The sequence below is a fragment of the Nothoprocta perdicaria genome, unplaced genomic scaffold, assembly GCF_003342845.1.
Source record: "Nothoprocta perdicaria isolate Ctin4 unplaced genomic scaffold, notPer1 scaffold_122, whole genome shotgun sequence".
In the NCBI taxonomy this organism is placed as follows: Eukaryota; Metazoa; Chordata; class Aves; order Tinamiformes; family Tinamidae; genus Nothoprocta; species Nothoprocta perdicaria.
In genome coordinates, this window is record NW_020454339.1 from 1,807,169 (window position 1) to 1,827,523 (window position 20,355).

A 20,355-nucleotide genomic window follows, 5' to 3' on the forward strand; every position below is an offset into this window, starting at 1 on the left:
AGGGTAGACACTGCGGTCTTCAGATTTTGCAGCCATCTATTCCATAMAAACAAAAGAGAATGTTGAGAGGGTCATTTTTTTAAGAATTTCAAGCCTCCCATTTATCCTAGTACACTAGTGAAAAGTGGCCTTTCAGTTTTTCACTTGAACAGCACCCACAGGCTAAATTAGCTAAAATGTCCTCTACTTAACTAAAACAGTGAGGAAGATTAGAAACTTTTCAGACAACCACCAATTTCAATCTTATTTGGAAAATTCCTTCCTGACCTGCAAAGCTCTTTAACAGGCTACTTTTAGAAAAATATACAAATCRGTAAAGTATGAGAAGGCAAAAGTGATTAAAGGATAGCAGAAAAAAAGTAGGTAGGAGTCCGTTTCCAAATGCTTTGACCTGAGTGGCAGAAAGAAGATCCTTGAAGTGGAGAGGCTAAGACTTCTTGTCCACTATTACTTTTGTCTATTAATCTTCCTCATCTCATTCTTCACAGCTTTTGTAGAGCTATCTGTCATTTATATTTCACATCTAATGAAATAAGTGAGTATTCTGTAGTGAATGAAAACATGGTTTACTTAATTTAGTAAGAAAACATGAAATCTTTTCTTCTTTACATTACCTGAGCAATGCAGAAAGTATATCTACATTTCAGTATGTGCTTTGTTCTGGGGAAAAAAAAATCAACAACTCCCATTGCATGTGCATTTGGGGAACAGCTACTGAGCAAAGTCCAGAAAATATTACTCAGTAAGGATATGCTATTAGGTAGCTCTGACGGAGGTCCAGGTACTTTAGGCAGAGGAAATGGGGAGAGGAARTAAGTATGAAGCACATAAGACAGCATTAATGAAAAGGCTTATGTTAAAATATTCTTCTGAAAATAATATCTCGCTGTTAGAAAACACAACACATTCAGCTATTCTATGTTTACTTATAGAACTAAATTTGCATATTTAGCTGATCAATAAAGGTTTCTTTTTAAATTTTATCTTAATCTTAGCAATATTTTTAATGATATCTCTTGTTATTGTATAGGTTCACACACACGTTTAATGTTTGAAATGGATTAAGGAAACAATAAACATATATATGAAATTATAGGTAAATCAGTTTAAATAGAATTATGTTCCAGATGCCAAGGAAGATGCCTGGGATGTGACGTCAAAGATGATGAGCAAACAGGGTTTAGTAGTGGCATTGAATTAATCTTGAAGATAAAGTAGCACTGATATATGCTCCAGGAGGAATTCACACAGGAAACTGTAAACTAAAGTCATAACCTTTGCTGCAGATGAACAGAGGAATTATATTCTGTCTGAGCCTTGTCTCTGGCACAGTGTAGGCACCCTGTCATACCAGTGCTGCTGAAATCCTTATATCTTATGATACTTTCCTGGAGGAAAACTGGATTTGAAACCATATCTTTTCTTTTGCACCAGTGAATATTTAGATGAGGCTGTAGCCCCTCTTTGTTTTCACCAAATATACAGTCCCAGTCCTATAAGATCATTGATTCTGATTTATCCTAATTTCATTTAGACTATATGTATGCAGACTAGAACCTTCAGATGTTTTTTATGTCTAAAATGTCCAAGTGAAGTTTTGATGCAATGATTTTGTAGCAAAGCTGCCAATTCTACCTTGTGCATTGAACATTAGAGTCCAGGGCCTAAGGGACCCTCTTTTCTGCCTGCCAGGGGTCCTCAGTGGTTGCCCCGTGATGCTGCAGTGCTGCCGGCTCCAGCCCTGTCAGGCCTGACCCCCTACCCAGCCACGGGTCCCCATGTCCCTGAAATACCTGACCCACCTCTTTGGCCACACAGGTACCAGCCTGGGCCATCAGCAGCCCCTGGCACCAGGAGCCTCCCCGCCCATGCAGCCAACATGCAGCCAACCCAACAGCAGCCAGATGAACAAGCTTTCCATAATAATGATCATACACGATTAAGAAACTATATAGTCTTGAGCCTATAATCTTGAAGTCATAAATTCCATATCCCATCACAAAAGTCATTCCGTTCTCATTAACTGGTGGGTATGCATTAGAGCMTTATGTTGAGTACTTTATGCTGTAGATCTGGTGGCAAAACAGTTAAAATAAAACCTAAGCTGTGAAGCAGATGAATTTCAGAAAAAAAATATATATCAAAGTATCTTTTCTAGGTATCTTTTCTAAGTACATTCCTTCTTAAATTATAACCTTCAGGAACAGTGTTAAATTTATATTTTCACTCTTTCTTTTACCCCAGTATTTCTATTGTTTAATATATTTGTCTTTAAATTCTTTATTAATATTTGAATGATTGAGATTGATTGAGATTTTTAACAATGTTAATAGTTTTAATTATGTAATATATTTGACAAAACAACTAGAGACTGTGAAAATGGGACAAGTGGAAAAACTGCTAAAGAGGAGGTAGAATTTCTAATAAAGATTTTTACAAAGTGGCATACATAAATTTAATGGAGAAATTTGATTATTTCAATGAATTAATATTCTGTTGCAGCCATTGGACGTCTCCACACTTTCTGTCCCAAGCTTACATTTAACATAAACCTTGGAAATTCCTAAAATAAATCATCATTAAATTATTTTTAAGGTGCTTATCCTCAAAAGAAATAAGTAACCAAACAAAAATAAGATAATCACTACTGTTTAATACTAATAGAATCCCTAGACATCAGCTTATTGCTTTCTTATTGACAATTCTAACAGCAATAGTTTCTTGATCCCAGATTGTTGCCATGTATAACCATGTCTAAACATGTTTCCATGGTGCATGTTATTTCTTTCAAAAAAAATTTTTTTAATTAGTCTATGTCAATCATGATCTGACATTTTCTTCTAAGATATACTTAGAATTCTTTTTTTCTGAAGATGAGTACAAATTTGTACTCTGCTTATTGTATGATTTTCTGAAAGTTTGAAATGGTACAATTTATGATGCCAGTGGTGTTTAGATGATTAAATAGCRTATTCCTGAAAATTAATAATTAAAATCCACTGAATCATAGATGGTATGGTTGTTATTCTTTTTTTTTTTTTGTCTCAAATACAATCAAATCAAAGAGTCGAAGCTTATTTGCGCTGTCTGAAAAGTAATACATAAGTTTGTCSCAAGTTAGTCTTACCAGAAATTGTAGAAGCAGAATTTCTGGTAAAAATGTACAACTGAACRCGTTAATATGTAGGCTAAAGTGTTCCCTCTAAGAAATCTGGGGTTTCTTTCAGTTTCTTCATTTTCTCCATATAAATTACTAACAGTTTCTGCAAATTAAAGCAAGAAATACCATTGGGATAGCTAGCTAATTCTTCCTATAGAATTAATCTCCAGGAAAAAGTCCTATTATTTGAAATGGCTCAGGAAGACAGAAGACTTTTTCAAGAATTCTCAGTGCCTATGAGTTAGTGCTTCTCAAAGGTGCTGTGCCCGCATCCTGCCACGGTCTTTAAAGTTCAGCATGACTTTGCCATACTGTCTTCTGTGTCTAAGGCAGTGGTCCCAGACAAATGAAACACAGTGGAAAATCCTTTAACCTACAGAAGTACAAGTAGAGAACTTCAAAACATGAGTTTGTCTGCCCCATTTTCACTTGTGCAGCCCTCGAATCTGATAAAGTCACTTAAAGAGAAAGACTAAGATCATCAGTGTCCTTTGGCTRCTTTGTCCTGCTCTGAAATGTAAACTAGTAAGTGGAGCTTTACTAAGATTTAAACTGTTTTGTCAAAGTTACATATTTGATCTTAAAGGTTAAAATACATTTTTTTACAAGATTGACATTTCACTTCTCTCATTAGGAATAATGAAAGAAATATTCTCTAGCAGCTTCTTATTGCAGTGTTCTAATATAAATTGTTTAGTAATTCTTAAAAGGTAAGAAAATATACAGAAAAATACTCTGAAAAGGTAGAAGCCAAAGTTTGCCACCAACAGAATGGTTTTTACTCTTCAGTTACTGACACACAGCACTAATACTACCTTGTGTTAAATGCATATTTGTGTATTGCACATATAGACATACATACGCTTAAAGCATACATACGATGGTGACATCCCATTGTTAAACTCACAGGAAMCCACACACATGTAGCTTATCACTTCAGTAGTCTAGTAAGAAATTCATGCTGATCTGTGGTGGGACCACTTCTATAATTATACTSTTAGGTGTATAATTCCTGAAAACATACACAAGCAAAACATGAGACAAGTAAACTTGTCAACTAAAATGATCACTACTTTTCATGCTTGATGTGCCTCTACTGTTATTTCCTAAAGGAAACACAAAAATAGTAGCTACTTTTGATAAATTTAAAGTGTATTTCAATTAGGTGTTGAATTATGCAATGAAAACGCTTGGGCCATTATGCAGAGAACTGCCTTGGGTCCACTMTAAAATACCATTATTAGCCTAAACCACTCTCACAGCAATGTCAAAATGATAWCAAAAATAGTATTTCTGAGCAAGCTCAAGCTACTCTAAATTAGCCACTGGCTGTATCCCTTTGGATGACAAGTGACTTTGGTGATTCTCCTTGAAAAGGATTTTGAATGTTCTTGTTAAAAGAAATGCTAATTTCACTTTAAATATAGATTTTTTTTAGAAAAGGTGGAAAGTAGCTATGATGATATTAGTGAAATGGAACTTATTTTAATATTTCTTTTATATTGTCACTAAGGAATATGCACTATTTTGAACAAAGTAATAGGAAAAGCAGCTTTATGATTTGTTTCTCTCCTTTTTCTATTCAGAGGATTAATTTAAAATAATAATAATAAAATCCTTAGAGAATCCATATCTGAATTCAACTCTTAACAAGTCAATTGTTTCTCCAGAGACTGAAAGTTATCAGCACAGATTAACAAATGGTTGTCAGTGAAGTCTAAAATGCTTTTGTATGTCATCCTATATTGATGACTTTACCTCTRTTCTTGACTTTTTTGCTAGTCTTTGTTCAAAAGTTGAATATAATAAAATATAGGTTTATTCACTGCCTTTCACATTCGAGGTACTCTGAAATATTTTACAAGACAATGAGAAACAAGGTGCTTGTTTCAGTGGTTTTACAATAAAGAGTTGACTCTGGTGAAAAGAGGAGGATCATCTGCTCATTCTTGTTGGGTGATATTTCTACTGACCCCACCTGGAATATTCCTAAATAAGGGTTGTAGGCAGAGTATGAGCAAGAGGAGAATAGCCTGTGCAGGCCGCCCAAATGTACAGAGTGGGTAATAAACATACTACACAAACAGCGCTGCTAGGAGGTGAATACATCTGAGATATTAGTGAAATCTTCACAAGAAAAAAAAGTTTTTTTTCTTTTTTTTCCATTTTTTTCCTTTTTTTTCCCCTATGATGTATTGCACAGGAAAGAAAGGACAATGCTGTTGACAAGAGTAATCACAGAATATTAGAATTTGCAAATACACTCAGAATCAGACTGCAGAAAATACTCTTTTACTAAAAATCAAGATGCAGGAGGGGTGCTGGAGACAAATTTGAGTGTTCTGTCACCTGCCCATAACTGGAYGATCTCATTCACAAAAGGGTCACTTATGTAGCATATAGCAGAATTTGAAAGRTACTTTGCAAAAATAGCTGTAATCTAAGAAAAATACCTTCAAATAGCAAAAGAATAGACATTTATAAACAGACAGAATTGTCGCAGGGAGTAGAAAGCCTGCAAAGAAGTCATATCATTACCTTGAAAACTAAGACATGTTTGATAAATCATAAACAAAASCTTTAGGTAATCTGAAGACTAGCAATATCTCAAAGCATTTCRGTTAGGTAGCATTGAAAAGTCAGTACCGTTATCAATGACAATATGCTGTGTAACTTCTCCAGTTATATATATAATGCGACTGGAATGCTCTGAAATAATGCTCTTTTTTTTTTTTTTCAGTAAAAATTAATTCCACTTTATTAAGCCAGATGAACCATTCAGCCATTCCATATGGGAGTGACCTATGTGTATAATACCAGCATAGCATACCAGAGCATACCAGAAGACAGGCATGAAATGAGTAGGAGGGCCAAGGATAATGCAGAAAATCCAGTAGTATGATCAAACTTTCAAAAGGTATCAAGAAAGGCTGAATTTTTTCTTCTGCCCTGCACACTGAGACTTAAGTATTTTCTTGAGAGAAAGCGAAGAGTATGAACAGTGGGATGGAAGACCTTTAGAAGATACTTAGCACTGTAAGTTAAAACTGAAAGATATAGAAATCAGCTAAACTATGGGCTTCTCCTGCCATCTCTGGATCATATACTATTCTAACAACCATCCTTGCATCAAGGATGTCTTGCCACTGATCTGGCAACAGATGGACATGTCAAAATTTATTCAATTACCTGTGTAAGGAGTCCTTAAGAACATAATGCCATAGTGGATACTGGCATTCAGTGAATCTTACTGCACTTACTGTGTAGTAGTTATAAATCAGTCAGTAATTAATGGAGAAACAGGAGGAGAGACATGCAAACACCATGCAATTGGTACTCCCTACAAATTGCAACTAGCCATGCTGCACCTGCCATGTTTGGGACTGACATTCTTGTCCATTGCAGACAGATGAATGGGATAGGAGGAAGGCTTAGGTTTTTCATAAATGGCAGTGTGGTTTGCACAGGAGAGACCRGCTATTGCCCCCTTGGCAATCCAAGTAATTTGCCAAAAGCAGTATCATACTGACTGACTGAGGGGCCATGGTGAAATCCCCAAATTAACTGATTTCCTAGGAAAAAAGAAAAGATCTCCAAAACTGATACATCTTAAAACAGTATTGTTTTTTATACCTACTAGAGAATGATGGCTACCAATAAACTTCAAGTTYGAATAAAAGCAGAAGCCTGTTGGTTGCTCCAGTTCCAGACATGTCACAGCTATGGTATGAAACCCAAAGACTATATCTGGTGTATTCTACAATTGCTGTTGCAAATATTTTGTGGGATTTTTTTGTTGTTGTTGTTGTTTGATTGGTTGTTTTTTTCAATCCTGCTTCACAAAGAAATGAGATCCCAGTCTGCTCTCACCTGGTATAGCCTACAATGGACCTGGAAGCAGCTACTCCAACCATCTGCCATGGTATCATTCACCAAACTTTAAAGCAGCAGATCTCCAGAGAATTTTTTCATTGCATTGATGGGGTATTGATGGAGGAACAACTGATGAAGAAGCAATACTAAGTAATTGGCAACAGATAATTGTTAACTTTCTAAATGTTGGATTTCCCATTAAACACTCCAAAGTCAAAGGGCGTATTTGAGAAACAGTTTTAAGCATACAGCAGCAAGATTGATGGACACATATCACAGCTAGACAGATTTCTCAGATAGGAATGATGGACCTCACTGTAATAAAGAACAAGCCTTCTTGGACATTAATGGATTTTAGTGTATGCATATTTCTGGTTACAGCCAACTGACCAAACCCATATAGCAAGTGATCTCAAAATGATCATTTTGAGAGGGAGAAGGAACAGCAGCAAACTAAGTAGCTGATAGTCCATCCAATACCATTAGAAACAATCCAAGAAAGTAGAAATGTAAAAGCATTGTCATATGCCAGTGCATGAAAGTACAATATCATGTGGCGTTTGTGACAGAAAGCACCTCAAGAAGTGAGAAGGATGCCATTGGAATTAAGGACTTGGAGCTATGAAGGAGCAGAAAATAACTACATCTCTCTGGAACAAGAGGTCCAGGCTGCACTGCCTGAAAATATTATGTCYCTGATTTTATGTTCAAGGTTTCAAAATCCATTGGGAGATGATCAGCTACTGCTATGTAGATCCAAAAAAAAAGGATCCTGACGTTTATTCAGAAGACATATGTTGGTTCAAGCTCCAGACCAGAAGCAGTTGAGCTTAATAGATCAGCAAATCAACAATGTGAGGAAGACTGAACTCCTTGGGTTGTTGAAGTCCTAGCATATTACGAGTTAAGTGCTCAACTTAAACAATGAGGGTTTTTTACCAATGGGTGTTGTAAAATCACAGCAGGAAACAGGAGATGGTAAACCAGTACTTGGCATCTCTCCACAAGAGAAGTTACTRCCTGCAAAGGAATTGGAGGCTCAAGTCAGTTTGCAGAAGTAATGACCTTGAAAATAGACTTGGAAAATGCTGAGGAACAGCACTGCCCCTGAGTATACCTATATACAGCTTCATGGATGGTGGCTAATGCAGTGTGGAAATGACTCAAAGAGTGGAATGGCAATAAATGGCAGCAGTGAGCAGTTGAGCCTGGGGAAGGGAGAGGAAAGGCATTTCTCTTGACTCTTGCGTGGATTATGTGTATGTCTGTATGCAAAGGGTTCTGCTGTAGTCAAAAGTTGATGCTAATCGGCAGCAAATTGAATTAAGGAAAATTCCCYGAGCTGAGATTGTTTTGCTTGTGTCAACTGTTGGCAAGATGGTACAAACATGATGACTTCCAGAGTATAATTCTGAAAAAAAAAAAAAAAAAGATGGATTCTGGCAACTTGCTGCATGACAGTACTGATTAGGATACTATACTGATAGATCTTAAGGAATAAGAATGCCAGCTGCAGATTTAGGAGCATACCTAAGAAAAAATATCCATTTTGCACAGGACAAAAATGATTACCAGCCAGACATGCAAGCTCATTTGGCATTTGTTTGAACTGTGGGACAAGTGCAAACAGTAGAAAGGAGGATATGCAGCCTCAAAAAATTCTTAATTCAACCTACATCATCAGATCAAGGTTTTAATTCCAGGAAATACATAGGTGTCAGAAGGTTAATTCTCAGATTTCTGAGAAGTGGTCTATATGGATGGCCAAAAATGTGATGACAAAACTAAAGATTGATTTCTGTTGAGTTCTGACCTATCTGATATGGACTCAGAAAATGAGCAAAAGATTGCAGGAGAGTTCAAGTGATTCCGTATCATCAGAGGATGTGGAAACATAGTGGTTAGCAATAGATACATGTAATTCCCTGGAAAGACTGCCAAGAAACTGGTGTCAAAGGCAAAACAAACAGTGAAGAAACTGGCTTACCTGCCAGTGTTGGATCCAGAAAAACATCCAAAAAGCAGAGAAATGACCAGCATTGTTACAAGAATGCCAAAGTGAAGCACGCTGCCCTGTGCATCACAGAAACTAAAGACCTAAGATGCAAAACTTGGGTCCAACCATCAAATAGCCACAAAAGAAAAAAAAAGGGGGGGCGGGGCATGTTACCATAGAAAATGGTGAATGTAAGATAAACATAGACTGAGGAGAACAATTGAGAGAGTATCATGGACAACTGCATTGGCTAACAGTATATTAGAGAAAAAATGCCATGTTCTACAACAAAAGAGTTTGTCTATTGCGTGATCATGTTACATGATCTGAAAAGCCCTCAGGCACCACAAGCACTTCTGCAATTAGTCTGCTACCAACATTTTTGAATCAGTTATGTCTGATAGGAAATTTTGAAATGATTTGTTCCYATTTGAATTCAGAAAAAAAAAAATCATCACAAAATGTCCTGAAATAGAGAATTGTGATTTAGCCTGCTGAACATCCTACCTGTTTCAAACTGATGGTGAGGTCTTTTGCTTTTCCGTCCTGTCTATATCATTTTAAACRCTAAGCTACTGAAAAATACTGCCTTTCTGAAAACAAGCAAAATTAATATTTTAAATAATATCAGAATTTCCCAAATATTAAGATTTAAGTAATGTATTATTTGGTGCAGATTCTTTAAGAAGTTTATGCAAACACAGAGGATTGCGAAATTACYGTACTGGATACACCCAGAGTATAATGTCTATAGAATAGTAATAGTACAGTAATTAAATTACTCATGTTCTCCTCTGATTTGATTTTTAGGTGAGAATGTTGCAATTACCCTGTATAATCATTTCTTCAAGACTTCTAAGCAGGTGTCCAGTCCACTGTGGATCCCAAGACTGGACACAGTACTCCAAGGATGGCCTTGCCAGTCCTCACTGGYTAGGGGAGGATCACCATCTTTTACCTTTATATTTTATTTTAAAATGATGGAAATATTTTCAAAGACTTTTTGTATCTATATATTTATACAAAAGCTAAGTCTACTCAGAGAAACAAGCAAATTTATACTATTTATGGAAAGATACTTGGGTCTAAATTTCAATCTTGCATGCCATCATAAATAATAATCRAATCTGGAACAATTTACATCTCATTTTAGTGTAGGAAGATAATCTAAAATTCTAGTAATAGAGATAGTTCAGTGAATCAAGAAACTAACATAGCTGATATTTGAAATCAGGCACAATTAATGAAAGTAATTAACCACTGAGTTTAGCAAAGATTGTGATATATTTTTTTATTACACTGAATTAAAGATTTACTATCTTCCTAAAACACATGATCTAAACAAGACCCAAGTTAAAGTGCATCATATGATGAAATTCTATTCCTTTTCTTTACCTGGGAGATGTAAATATAATGATATTTCTCACTTTAAATACCCTAAAAATAATGTAAACATATGTGCAACATCTAATCAGGAAAAGAATGAACATAAGGAAAATTTTAAAACCCTGTTGGTGTTGATTGCATGCTATGATATGAGAATATTTATGATACCCTTCATTTCCTTTCTCCTCCCTTTTTGTACAACTTTAGGATGGTAATTAAAATTTAGAGTACATAAGAACAGAGAAGTATCCCCTAACTTGGCATATCAGAAACCTCTCTGGAGAGGTTATGTTTTACATACAGTGTTATGTTTTATTTACGCAAGCTGGGAGTTTTATCTTAAATGTGTATAGTATAAATGTTGATTTTGCAGACTTAATAGATGCACATTGTTAGATGTTCTCGTATGATATTATTGTTCATAGATACAATATGAAGAATAAAGAGTTAACAGTCTGATTCCACCACCATATTTTTATCAGAATGAGCTTGCCATTTCACTGCATCATTACAGAGATGATTTAGAGTGTTAATAGGCAGTACATAATGATTTCCTGGGGAAACAGAAGGACCGAAAGAAAAAAAAAAAAAGAAGTGATGGTTGGAACATAGCTTACCTGAAAGGGAAAAGGAGGGTTAGAAAGAAGACAGAAAAATATGGTTAGCTCTTTTAATGTAAATTTTTAAATGTTAAAAATAATTTTAATTGCCCTAGCATTGCATGAACATTATTGGATTAGTCATTAATTCAAGCTGGCAGCAGGTTTTTTAATACCTTTGCTACTTTGCTGAGTGAGGAAACAGATCATTTTAATGGATGCTTAAAGCCTCAAGATGTATCTCATACTGGAAAAACTTCAATATAAAACTGGCAGAACTACAGTGGCTTTCTAATTTTATTCAGAAATCTCTCATTACTACCAATACTTCATGTAGATACCTCTCACAAAAGACAGCTTTTGTTTAAAGCACAGTGAGAATGAAAAGTTTGGCCCCATTTGTGCTTGGTCTACTTCCCTTTCCTCACTTCCTATACCAAGGTTATAGTATGAGAGTAGATCATGTAGCAATTTCCTATTTCTGTCCAATCTGTAATGAAACTTATGAATATTTTGAAAATTAGAAATTTAATAAATAATTCTAAGTTAATGGATTCTCACTGGGATATGTTTTTCTCTTCAAGGTTGAACTGAACAGGACTGAGTCTCAAAAGCAAACAGAAAAATTAGTCTAATTATTTTCACTTTAATTTGATGTCTTCCAGATATGACTGCTGATGTTCATTTTATTTATGCAATGAACTTCTGCATAGCAATGTGAGAAGACCAGGCCTGGTTACAGATTTAAGTGCACGGGAATCTTTGACAACATCTAAATTACAAATCAGAGAGTTCTTTGCCTTTATGTGCAGAGATTCCCTAACTAGCTCCAAAAGAGCTGATATGTCTGTAGGACCATACCAACTTACATGCATAATTCCAGGAATGTGCAATTTTGTTAACTCAGAACTCCATGTATGTGGGAAGAAGTATGCTATATAGTGTAGCACCAAGGGCAAGTATATCCTGGAATATCAGAGCGTACAAAGCCCTACTAGACATAAGCATCTTAACAACTTTTTTCAATGTGTAGCATGTTTTACAGAGTCTCAACTCACAAAGTCACGAAAATCTCAGCATTTTACTAAGCAAATAAATAACTGAACAAACAATATTCTTACTCTTAAGTACCTAGGCAGCTCCTTTTCTAGGAAATGTGTCTCTGTCTTAACAGCAGCCAATATAATAACAAAACCTTTCCCCAGTGCTCCAACACTAATAACCATCAATTAACCTTTTAAATCCACAGGGAAAAAAAAAGACAAAAAAAAAAAATCAGGGAAGGTAAATAAATAGATAATCAATTAAATGAAATAAAACATTCTGGTGTTCTTTTTCACTTTAGTTATATAGAGTCTTCACTAGAAAAATCTTCACTTGCCAGCATTTGACAAACATTAAAAATAGCATTAAATATGCTATTTGCAGCCAAAGAGATACAAGCCAGGTTAGGTCTATTGAGTTGCTATATTGCTGCTGCAGAAATCCAGTCATTTTTTTAATATATGTAAAGGCAAGAAAAAGATAAAAAGTTTGTGAGAGTTAGTCTCAATTGCAACTTAAAAATAAGGAAATTACAAGTATAGTGTGCAGTCTTATCTGTCACTTCCAGACTTGATAACTGCTACCCATTCCTATGAGCAGAGTAATAGGAGACTTCTATTGGCTCCATTAAGTTTTTGCAGGCAAATTCTGTGTATAAAACAAATTATCTCTGGGCTTATCTGTAATTAGCTGGAGAAAATGTTCTACCCCTAAATTCAAATCATGCTAAGCGATAGCTCTTATTCCTTCAGTCTGTATATTTGAAAAGGAAATCCTGCAATGTTTCTGGATCTTGAGCCAACTGGTTAATCTCCATAAAGAAATCCTTATGGAGATTATATGATCCCTTTCCCAATCATTGCAGTTGCTTTGGGATAGTTTGAGAAGACTCATTACTCAAGAGGTGGTTTCTAGATTCCCTAATACTTCARTTATGGTGTCAGGAATCAAGGGTCTTAATTCTGTATTTTAGATTGTAGCCTGGTAGGTCTTACATATCAAATCTTTATGCTGCTAGGGCTGAATCCAGTTCATTTAGCTGAGGTAACTTACATCTTCATTTTAGGTATCTAATGAAGCAGTATCCTAGTAAAAGAATGAAATTTCTCTCCAGAGCAGGGGTGTATTTGTCCAAGGTTAAACACTTAAATAAGGTAGGTATTACCTCACCTTTCCGGGCTTCAGAGGCATATACTTCATTGACCAGATAGGAGATGTAGGCATTACTTTAGAGGATCAATTTCTTTTTTTTACAGGTAAAATGGAAGCCAGATTAGGCTTTACCCTGAGGATATACYGAGTTTTGCCTGCAAAGCTTGGTTTTACCTTTACATTTTCTATTTTTATTTCACACTTTTTTTTTTCAGTCCTCAAAAACATTCAGTCACCCTTAMAAGATATTAAGTGTTTAAGCAGCTTACCACTTTTATGCCATCAATCCATTTTATTAACACATTGAYGTTTTCTCTGCCATGTCCCTTGAGAAATATTTAAATAATATCAGATCTTCATGGAACTCCACCAGTAACTTTCGTCTGTGAAGGCAAATCTCCTTTCATTTCAGTTCTTTCCCATGTTTCATTGGTCAGATTCTTACCTCTTGTACAGTTCTGCTAATACTCATATTCCTCAGCTTAATGACCAGCCCATGTGGTATTGCATCAATTTCATTTAGTAAAGACCAGATTAGATCTGCTGCATTTCTCTAAATGGCTTAGGAACAAAGACAACATAATCTATTATATTAGATCAGACTACAAATTCAATCTTACCAAAGTTTTACATAAAGAGATGATAGTTTTGAGATATTAATCAAAAATGAGAAGTAATATTCTCAGAATTCATCCAGAGCCCAAAATAAAAGAGTTCTTATTAGATGAAGAGAAACCAAAGCAACACTATCTAGAAAAATCAGTTGGTAAAAAATAGTCTTGTGAAAATCGCAGTTATTAACTGAACTAAGTGATTTGATATTTAGGCACCAATCAGCTGGTACCCTGCTCCCTTGGCAACTGCAAATACTACTCTACAATATAGTATGATGTTTTATKTCTCTCCTCCTCAGTTCTTTCTTCCTGACAATGTGATGAATGATATTGGTGTTGGAAGTTATTAGGTCACTAAAGTTAGAGCACAAACTCATTTTTATGACAGCACTAAGATATTACTCTGCCCCTTCCTAGGTAATGAAAAGAGGCTTTTTGAAGTTGCAACTTTTTCTACATGCACCAAAATGATTTCTCTGGTCTCTTAAAAGAGAAATTGCTTTGTAATACACATCACATCCGTGTGTCATATCTGACATCAATAAGCTTTTATATGTTTCCTTTTAGGTGCTAATGTCACTGTCTGAAATACAGCACTGGTCCAAAGGAAAGGAATAACCTGGGAAATACAGATGATACATTGAAGGCTCCTGTGATTCACTGGCAGAGAAATACTGTACTGGGTGAAGCTGATGAACATGTTCTATATACTGCTTTCCAGACAAGACAGAGTATGCTTTCTCATCTCCTATGAGTAGAGAAACATGAAAGATGAGTACACTAGCATGTAATAATCCTTATCAGGCAGCAAAATCAAAAATGGGCATGACCAAGAGCAGTTTATCACATTTTTTATGAATGTCAGATTGGACCACTTCGTGATTATCATGTAGTATATGTAGAACTATGTTCTGCCTACAGTAGATTCTCCCAGCATTACTGTGGTAAAGGATGAAGAAGTAAGAAGTGCCCTCTAAAGGGAACATCTGAAGTACTGTTGAGAAAGCTGTAGAAAGCAATCTAATGGAGAAAGTGAATGGTCATTAACGGCTATTTTCATATGAAACTCACAACTACTCTGTTTCAATAGTGGCATTTCATTTTAGTGGTTTTGTGAGCATTCAGTATTTTTGAGGACTGTGCCCAAAAGGTTTATTTCAGAAAAATAATACTGATTTGACTTTGTGAGAGCCATGGTGAACAGATGATGTCGCCAGAAAAGATGTCCTATGCATCCATTTTAGTCATAACCTAGAAGAGGYACTGATTTTTTTTACTTTTGAATGCCTTCTTAACAACTTTAAAAATTTTGTCATTCCTATATGATTCAATACTCAAAATCAGAGTCTTATTGAAATTAGCTGGACTTCTACCTGAAATAAAAAATACATGAAAATTTTGGATTCTCCAGTTATTTTAAGGATTGAACTTCATCATGCAAAGTGATAACATACTTTTAGGATTTTTAGAAGTTAAATATGGTACTATTACTAATGATTTTCTTACTTGATACTATATTTTTAAAGGCTGCAATACTCTACCTTACCTGAAGTATTTGAATATAATTTTATAAGCTGCATGAAATTTGAATTTTTCTTTAAATAGGGATTTCTGTCCTTCCAAGCACACACTTAGAAGAAGAGATATCATCCATGTAGTAAGTTGCACAGGCACAGGAAAAATTCCAGAAGACTGAGATGCTTTCCTTTAAGTCTTGTTTTTGTTTGTCTCATTTCTTCCCTACTCACTGTTTTCTATCCTGTTTTCTCCAGGATCTGCTTTAATTTCCAGACCTCTGAAAAACATGAGCCAACTGTTAAAAAAAAAAAAAAAAAAGTGTCCTGAAAAAGTATTTTCTGTCTCACACATTTCAGACCCCACTGCTATATCCTCTATTTCAGCTTGGAAATAATGATCTCATCATAACTAATTTTAAGGCCCAGATTTAAATCTAACTCTATGAAATGGAATGAGTTTTACATCTCTTGCCCCAAAGAAACAAAACTATGTCTAGGGAAGGGAAAATTAAGTTTCAAATGTCTAAGAATATTAGATTTTCAAATGGAAAGAAATTTCTTCAGTACTCTTTGAGTGTTGATATGGTTCCTCCAGGACTGTCTATGCTTAAGAAACCTGCTAACAAAAAGGTCTTATCATAGCCTGCAGACAGAGTGTCTCCAGCTCTTTCTTTTTTTAGCTTAGCAACAGGTAAGTGTAAAGATATTGTGATCCTTACAGATCCATACAGTGTTAGTGGAGGGTTGTGCTGCTGTTCCCTGAAGAAGTGCTAATGAGGGAAGAAAGAGGGCACCTTGGTTTGTCASACTGATTTGTCCTAACTCATGGCTATTGCCCAAGTCTGGACAAAGGAAACAGCCAGCAGGCTCTCAAGGAACTGAGAGCATCATCTGGGTGGTCTCTTTGCCGCTGCCCATGCTCTCGTAGACGAGTCAGAAGAGAGCCGTAAGGGGCCTGGCTCTGCTGGCTGGCACCAGCGATGCCAGCTGGAGCTGCAGCTCACCTGCTGCTCGGTGCCAGACATGGCCAGCGCTGCCGCAGAGGCCAAAGGGAGCCAGCCGGGTGGCTGCCAGTCTCAGCAGGGCTGAGAAAGCTTAAGCTGAAGGTTGAGCCTTATATCTGTGTACTTCAGTGTTCACCAGTTGGCTTTCTGGCTAGTTCCAGCTACTATAATGTTTTACTCTAGGGAAAGGATTTCCACAAACTGAATGTAAAACAGCTTTTGAAATTATCTCAACTTTTTACATCAGCTGTTTAGGAAATGAGACATAGGAAATGAGACCAGTAAACACACTGGAATCCCTCAGGCTCCACAGATTGGTGGTTCTTGAAATAGCAAAATATCAGTGAACAACAAACAAACATTTTCTCATGTGAAAGCTGCATTATAAAAGCACTCCATAGCTCATTGTGCAAAAATAAACAGATTAGTGCCCCATGCAACTGATGTTTCATACAGTCTGGGCATTGACATAACAAGCTTATGAAGTTGGGGCCAGGCCAGTTCTGATTCCAGGAACACAGCAAGAGATTGATTAAAGTGGGCTTTATACCATCTGTGGTCAGGTTATGCTTGGGGTAGTTCATATATCTGCAAGAGCAGCAATAAACATGCCAGTAAAGACAACAGGTTTTCATGAACTGAGAAAAGAAATAGAAGGCAACCAGGGAGATGGCTCCTGCCTGTCAGTGAGGATTCGTGGAAAATGAGTGTCTCCCTGTCACCTGTGAGGAAAGATTGCCTGTAAGAGAAAGCGGGTGCTGGAAGATGCTCCCTCCAAGGTAGATTTATGATTCAAATTCAAATTCATTGTAATATTTATTCAATTAAATTTGGTATAGGCATTTTGGCAGAAATTCAAAGTCTACATTAGCAAGACAGCAGCAAAATATATATCTGGTTGAGAATGACTGGCTCTATTAATTGATTGAAAGTAAAAGCCAAATTATAGCCATGGCATAAATGTGCACAGTTTAATTGGCATCAGTGGTACATATTTATGCCAGGTGTAAGTCTTACCATAAAAGAGTCGAGAAGAGCAAAGCGCTGTCCTTCCCACACTTTTGGCTCACCAAATAGCTATCAACCCCACCACAAGCATTGCTTGACTCCATATACAGACCATTTCTGATCTATCCACATCATAGACTTTGTGCCAGCTCCTACTGTGGGAGGCTTGTCAGGGAGCTCCATTAAGATCTGAATTATCAGCACACATAATCACCAATGTCAATTATTCAACATGCAGCAGTTATGTCAAAGGAGAAAGCAGAGAATATATTTTGTGATTAATCTCCTGTTTAATGTTTTGTTATCTTAAGCATCTAATTGGCACCAGAAAAGATTTGCTAGTCTCTTTAAGCATTATAAAATTGAACTCAAAAAGTTGGAATAATTACAGGAAAAGCTTTCCACATTTAAAGGAAGAAGAGAAGGAGATAACTTAAAACATTAAAGCATATGATTTAGGCAGGAAAAGTAATATTATGGATCTTAGGTTCTCAGATCCATTTAGTGATTGGGATAGAATTTTGTTGCCACCTTTGCTTGGTATTTGATAAATAGGTTTTCACAATGGATTGTGTGTAAATTTATAGCAATAAAAGCAAAAGGAGGATTTGTAGTAGCAGTGTATCTTCCTGGATTTCCCAGGCATATTCAAAGACTGTTGAATATATTGTGGAACCATATTTTATTTTTAAAGGGCAGCAAATACATTCTATTCTATTATTAATATCTAATTAATGCTATCATTTAACTTTTCTACTACTGAATTCTATACATTTTCTTTCAGAGTTAGCTGGGACCTCAAGGTTCTCATTAAATAATGCTGTTCCATTAAATTCAATAGAAGTATGGGATTAAGGCTGTTACGCAGACAAATCAAGCAGATGTCATCTTCTGACATTGTCTTTTAGAAATTATTCCATTCTAAAATAAGTCTAACAATTCTACTCCTGCTATGAACATATTTTCTTACCTCCCCTTCTTCCAGCAAAGTATTTTTTAAGTATGTAATAGAAAAGGCAATAGAGAAGATGTAGATTATAGGCTACTCCTTAATAAAATTATTGGTCTGCTTCTTAAGGACATTCACATACTTGATTACTTAATAATTTTAAGCTTCACTACTTTTTGGACTTGCTTTATGTAATTTTTTATGGTCAGTATAGCTCTGCAAATGTTATGGATTCATCTACTCTTTTGTGATTAATATTCATAGCCACAGGCTCTTATTAGCTTTACCCATGTGCGACTTTTCAGCATAGTCACAGGCTATTTCTAGTCATTTTTTTTTTCTGGATTTCATAATTAGGCTCCTTTGCCACCACTTCTGGAGCATAAATGAAGTCATCTGCCATTTTGAGGGGACTGTGTCCTTTTTGTGGTTTAATTCCATGGAATCTTTCTGAGAACACTAAGCCGTATCACTTGGTTTGGAAAGTATTCCTTTTACATATTAGATGGATAAACTTTGTGGTCTCATACAGATAGATTCTTTTCAATTATTTAAGTTATTTAGAAGCTGCGTTTTAAACACACTATTTGACTTTGCCATACCTTTCAGGCCTCTTCTGTCTCGAACCCTTAATTAACTGGTTCCAAAGAACCCTGAGTTTGGACTCTCTATARAGCAGTGGTTTTCCAAAACATGCCAAGAATCAGAATGGCTGCTTCATTTGGGATCTAAAACCAGGATTATTTCAGATTTATTCAGCTATATAAATGAACGAAAAATATCAGATAAGAAGCCAGGTTTGCAGGGAAGAGCCATTTGTGGCTTAGAGAGCATGAAAGACCAATGTGGCGATACTATGTGAATGATGTAGACTCCCAAATGCAGCTTCAAGGCTTGTCACTGGCTTGCTATGCATGTTTCCTAGGGTTAGCACCACTACGGGATACTCTGAATGTTTATGTCCTGAGCACCAGGTATACAACCAACAATTTTGATCAAAGTGCAAGTTTCTCTAAACTATTCATTGGGAGGGTTAGGAACTGGAGAGTGGAGTTTAGAATAGTCAGTGCAGTGGATGGGAAACTGCTGACATCCAGCAGTGGGAGCCGTTGAAGAGACACAAACACTGAAATTCCTGCTCTTTGAAAGTTTCAGATAATTATGTTGGTATAATTATACAGAAGTAGAACCTAGACTTACTGATTTTAAAGAAGATGGAAGATGAAAGTGTGGTCATTCTTGTATAGCAGTTTAATACCTACAAAACTTCCCTAGCAAGTAGGAATTAAAGATGAAGCACTCTCTTTAGCTTAAGAGAGTAAACAGGTCCATGGAGTTGTCCTCGCAACTGTCCTTTTATATGGAGGCTTCTGTTCAAGTAGTTGTATAGTCCCAGACAGAAAAGTGTCAATACTTGCACAGTCTTTATAGAAATCTCTAAATACTCTTTGATAATGTAAAACTCTTTGAGTTTTACAAAGACTTAGAGCTTGGCCAAGTCTGTGTTTATTTTCACAGGACAGACAAAGGCATGGTGCATCAGATGAAAAGCATCTCCAGAAATATTTCAGTTTCTGCTTCAGTTATGTTTGTTGTGTGCCTCATATTGTGAGAAATAGTCATCAGTTCATTTCTAAATAGGGAATAAGATATTTCTTCAAAGAAATTCAAACTAAGACACACCTCAGGTAAGAAAAACTGCAGCTCAATTGCTGAAATCAAGGAAGAAGGATTGCAGTAAAAATAAAAATTTATAAGGGAATAGTATCATTTTATTACTAAAAGAGTCTGCTGGGACTTGCATTTTACTTGCAAAGAGATCTCAGAAAATCAGTCACAAACAATTGCTTAGTGGTATCTAATTACATTATCAGAATACACTTGTCACTGAGATTATATGATGCTGTAAGTGCAATAATAAATAATATAAGAAAAGGATTTGCTGAAGAAATTCCAAAGGCTGAATCGTCATTTTTGTTAAAATAATTACATTGGGAAGAGTTTCAAAATTAAGGGAAGAGCTATTCACTTCACCACACAGAAAGGATTAAAT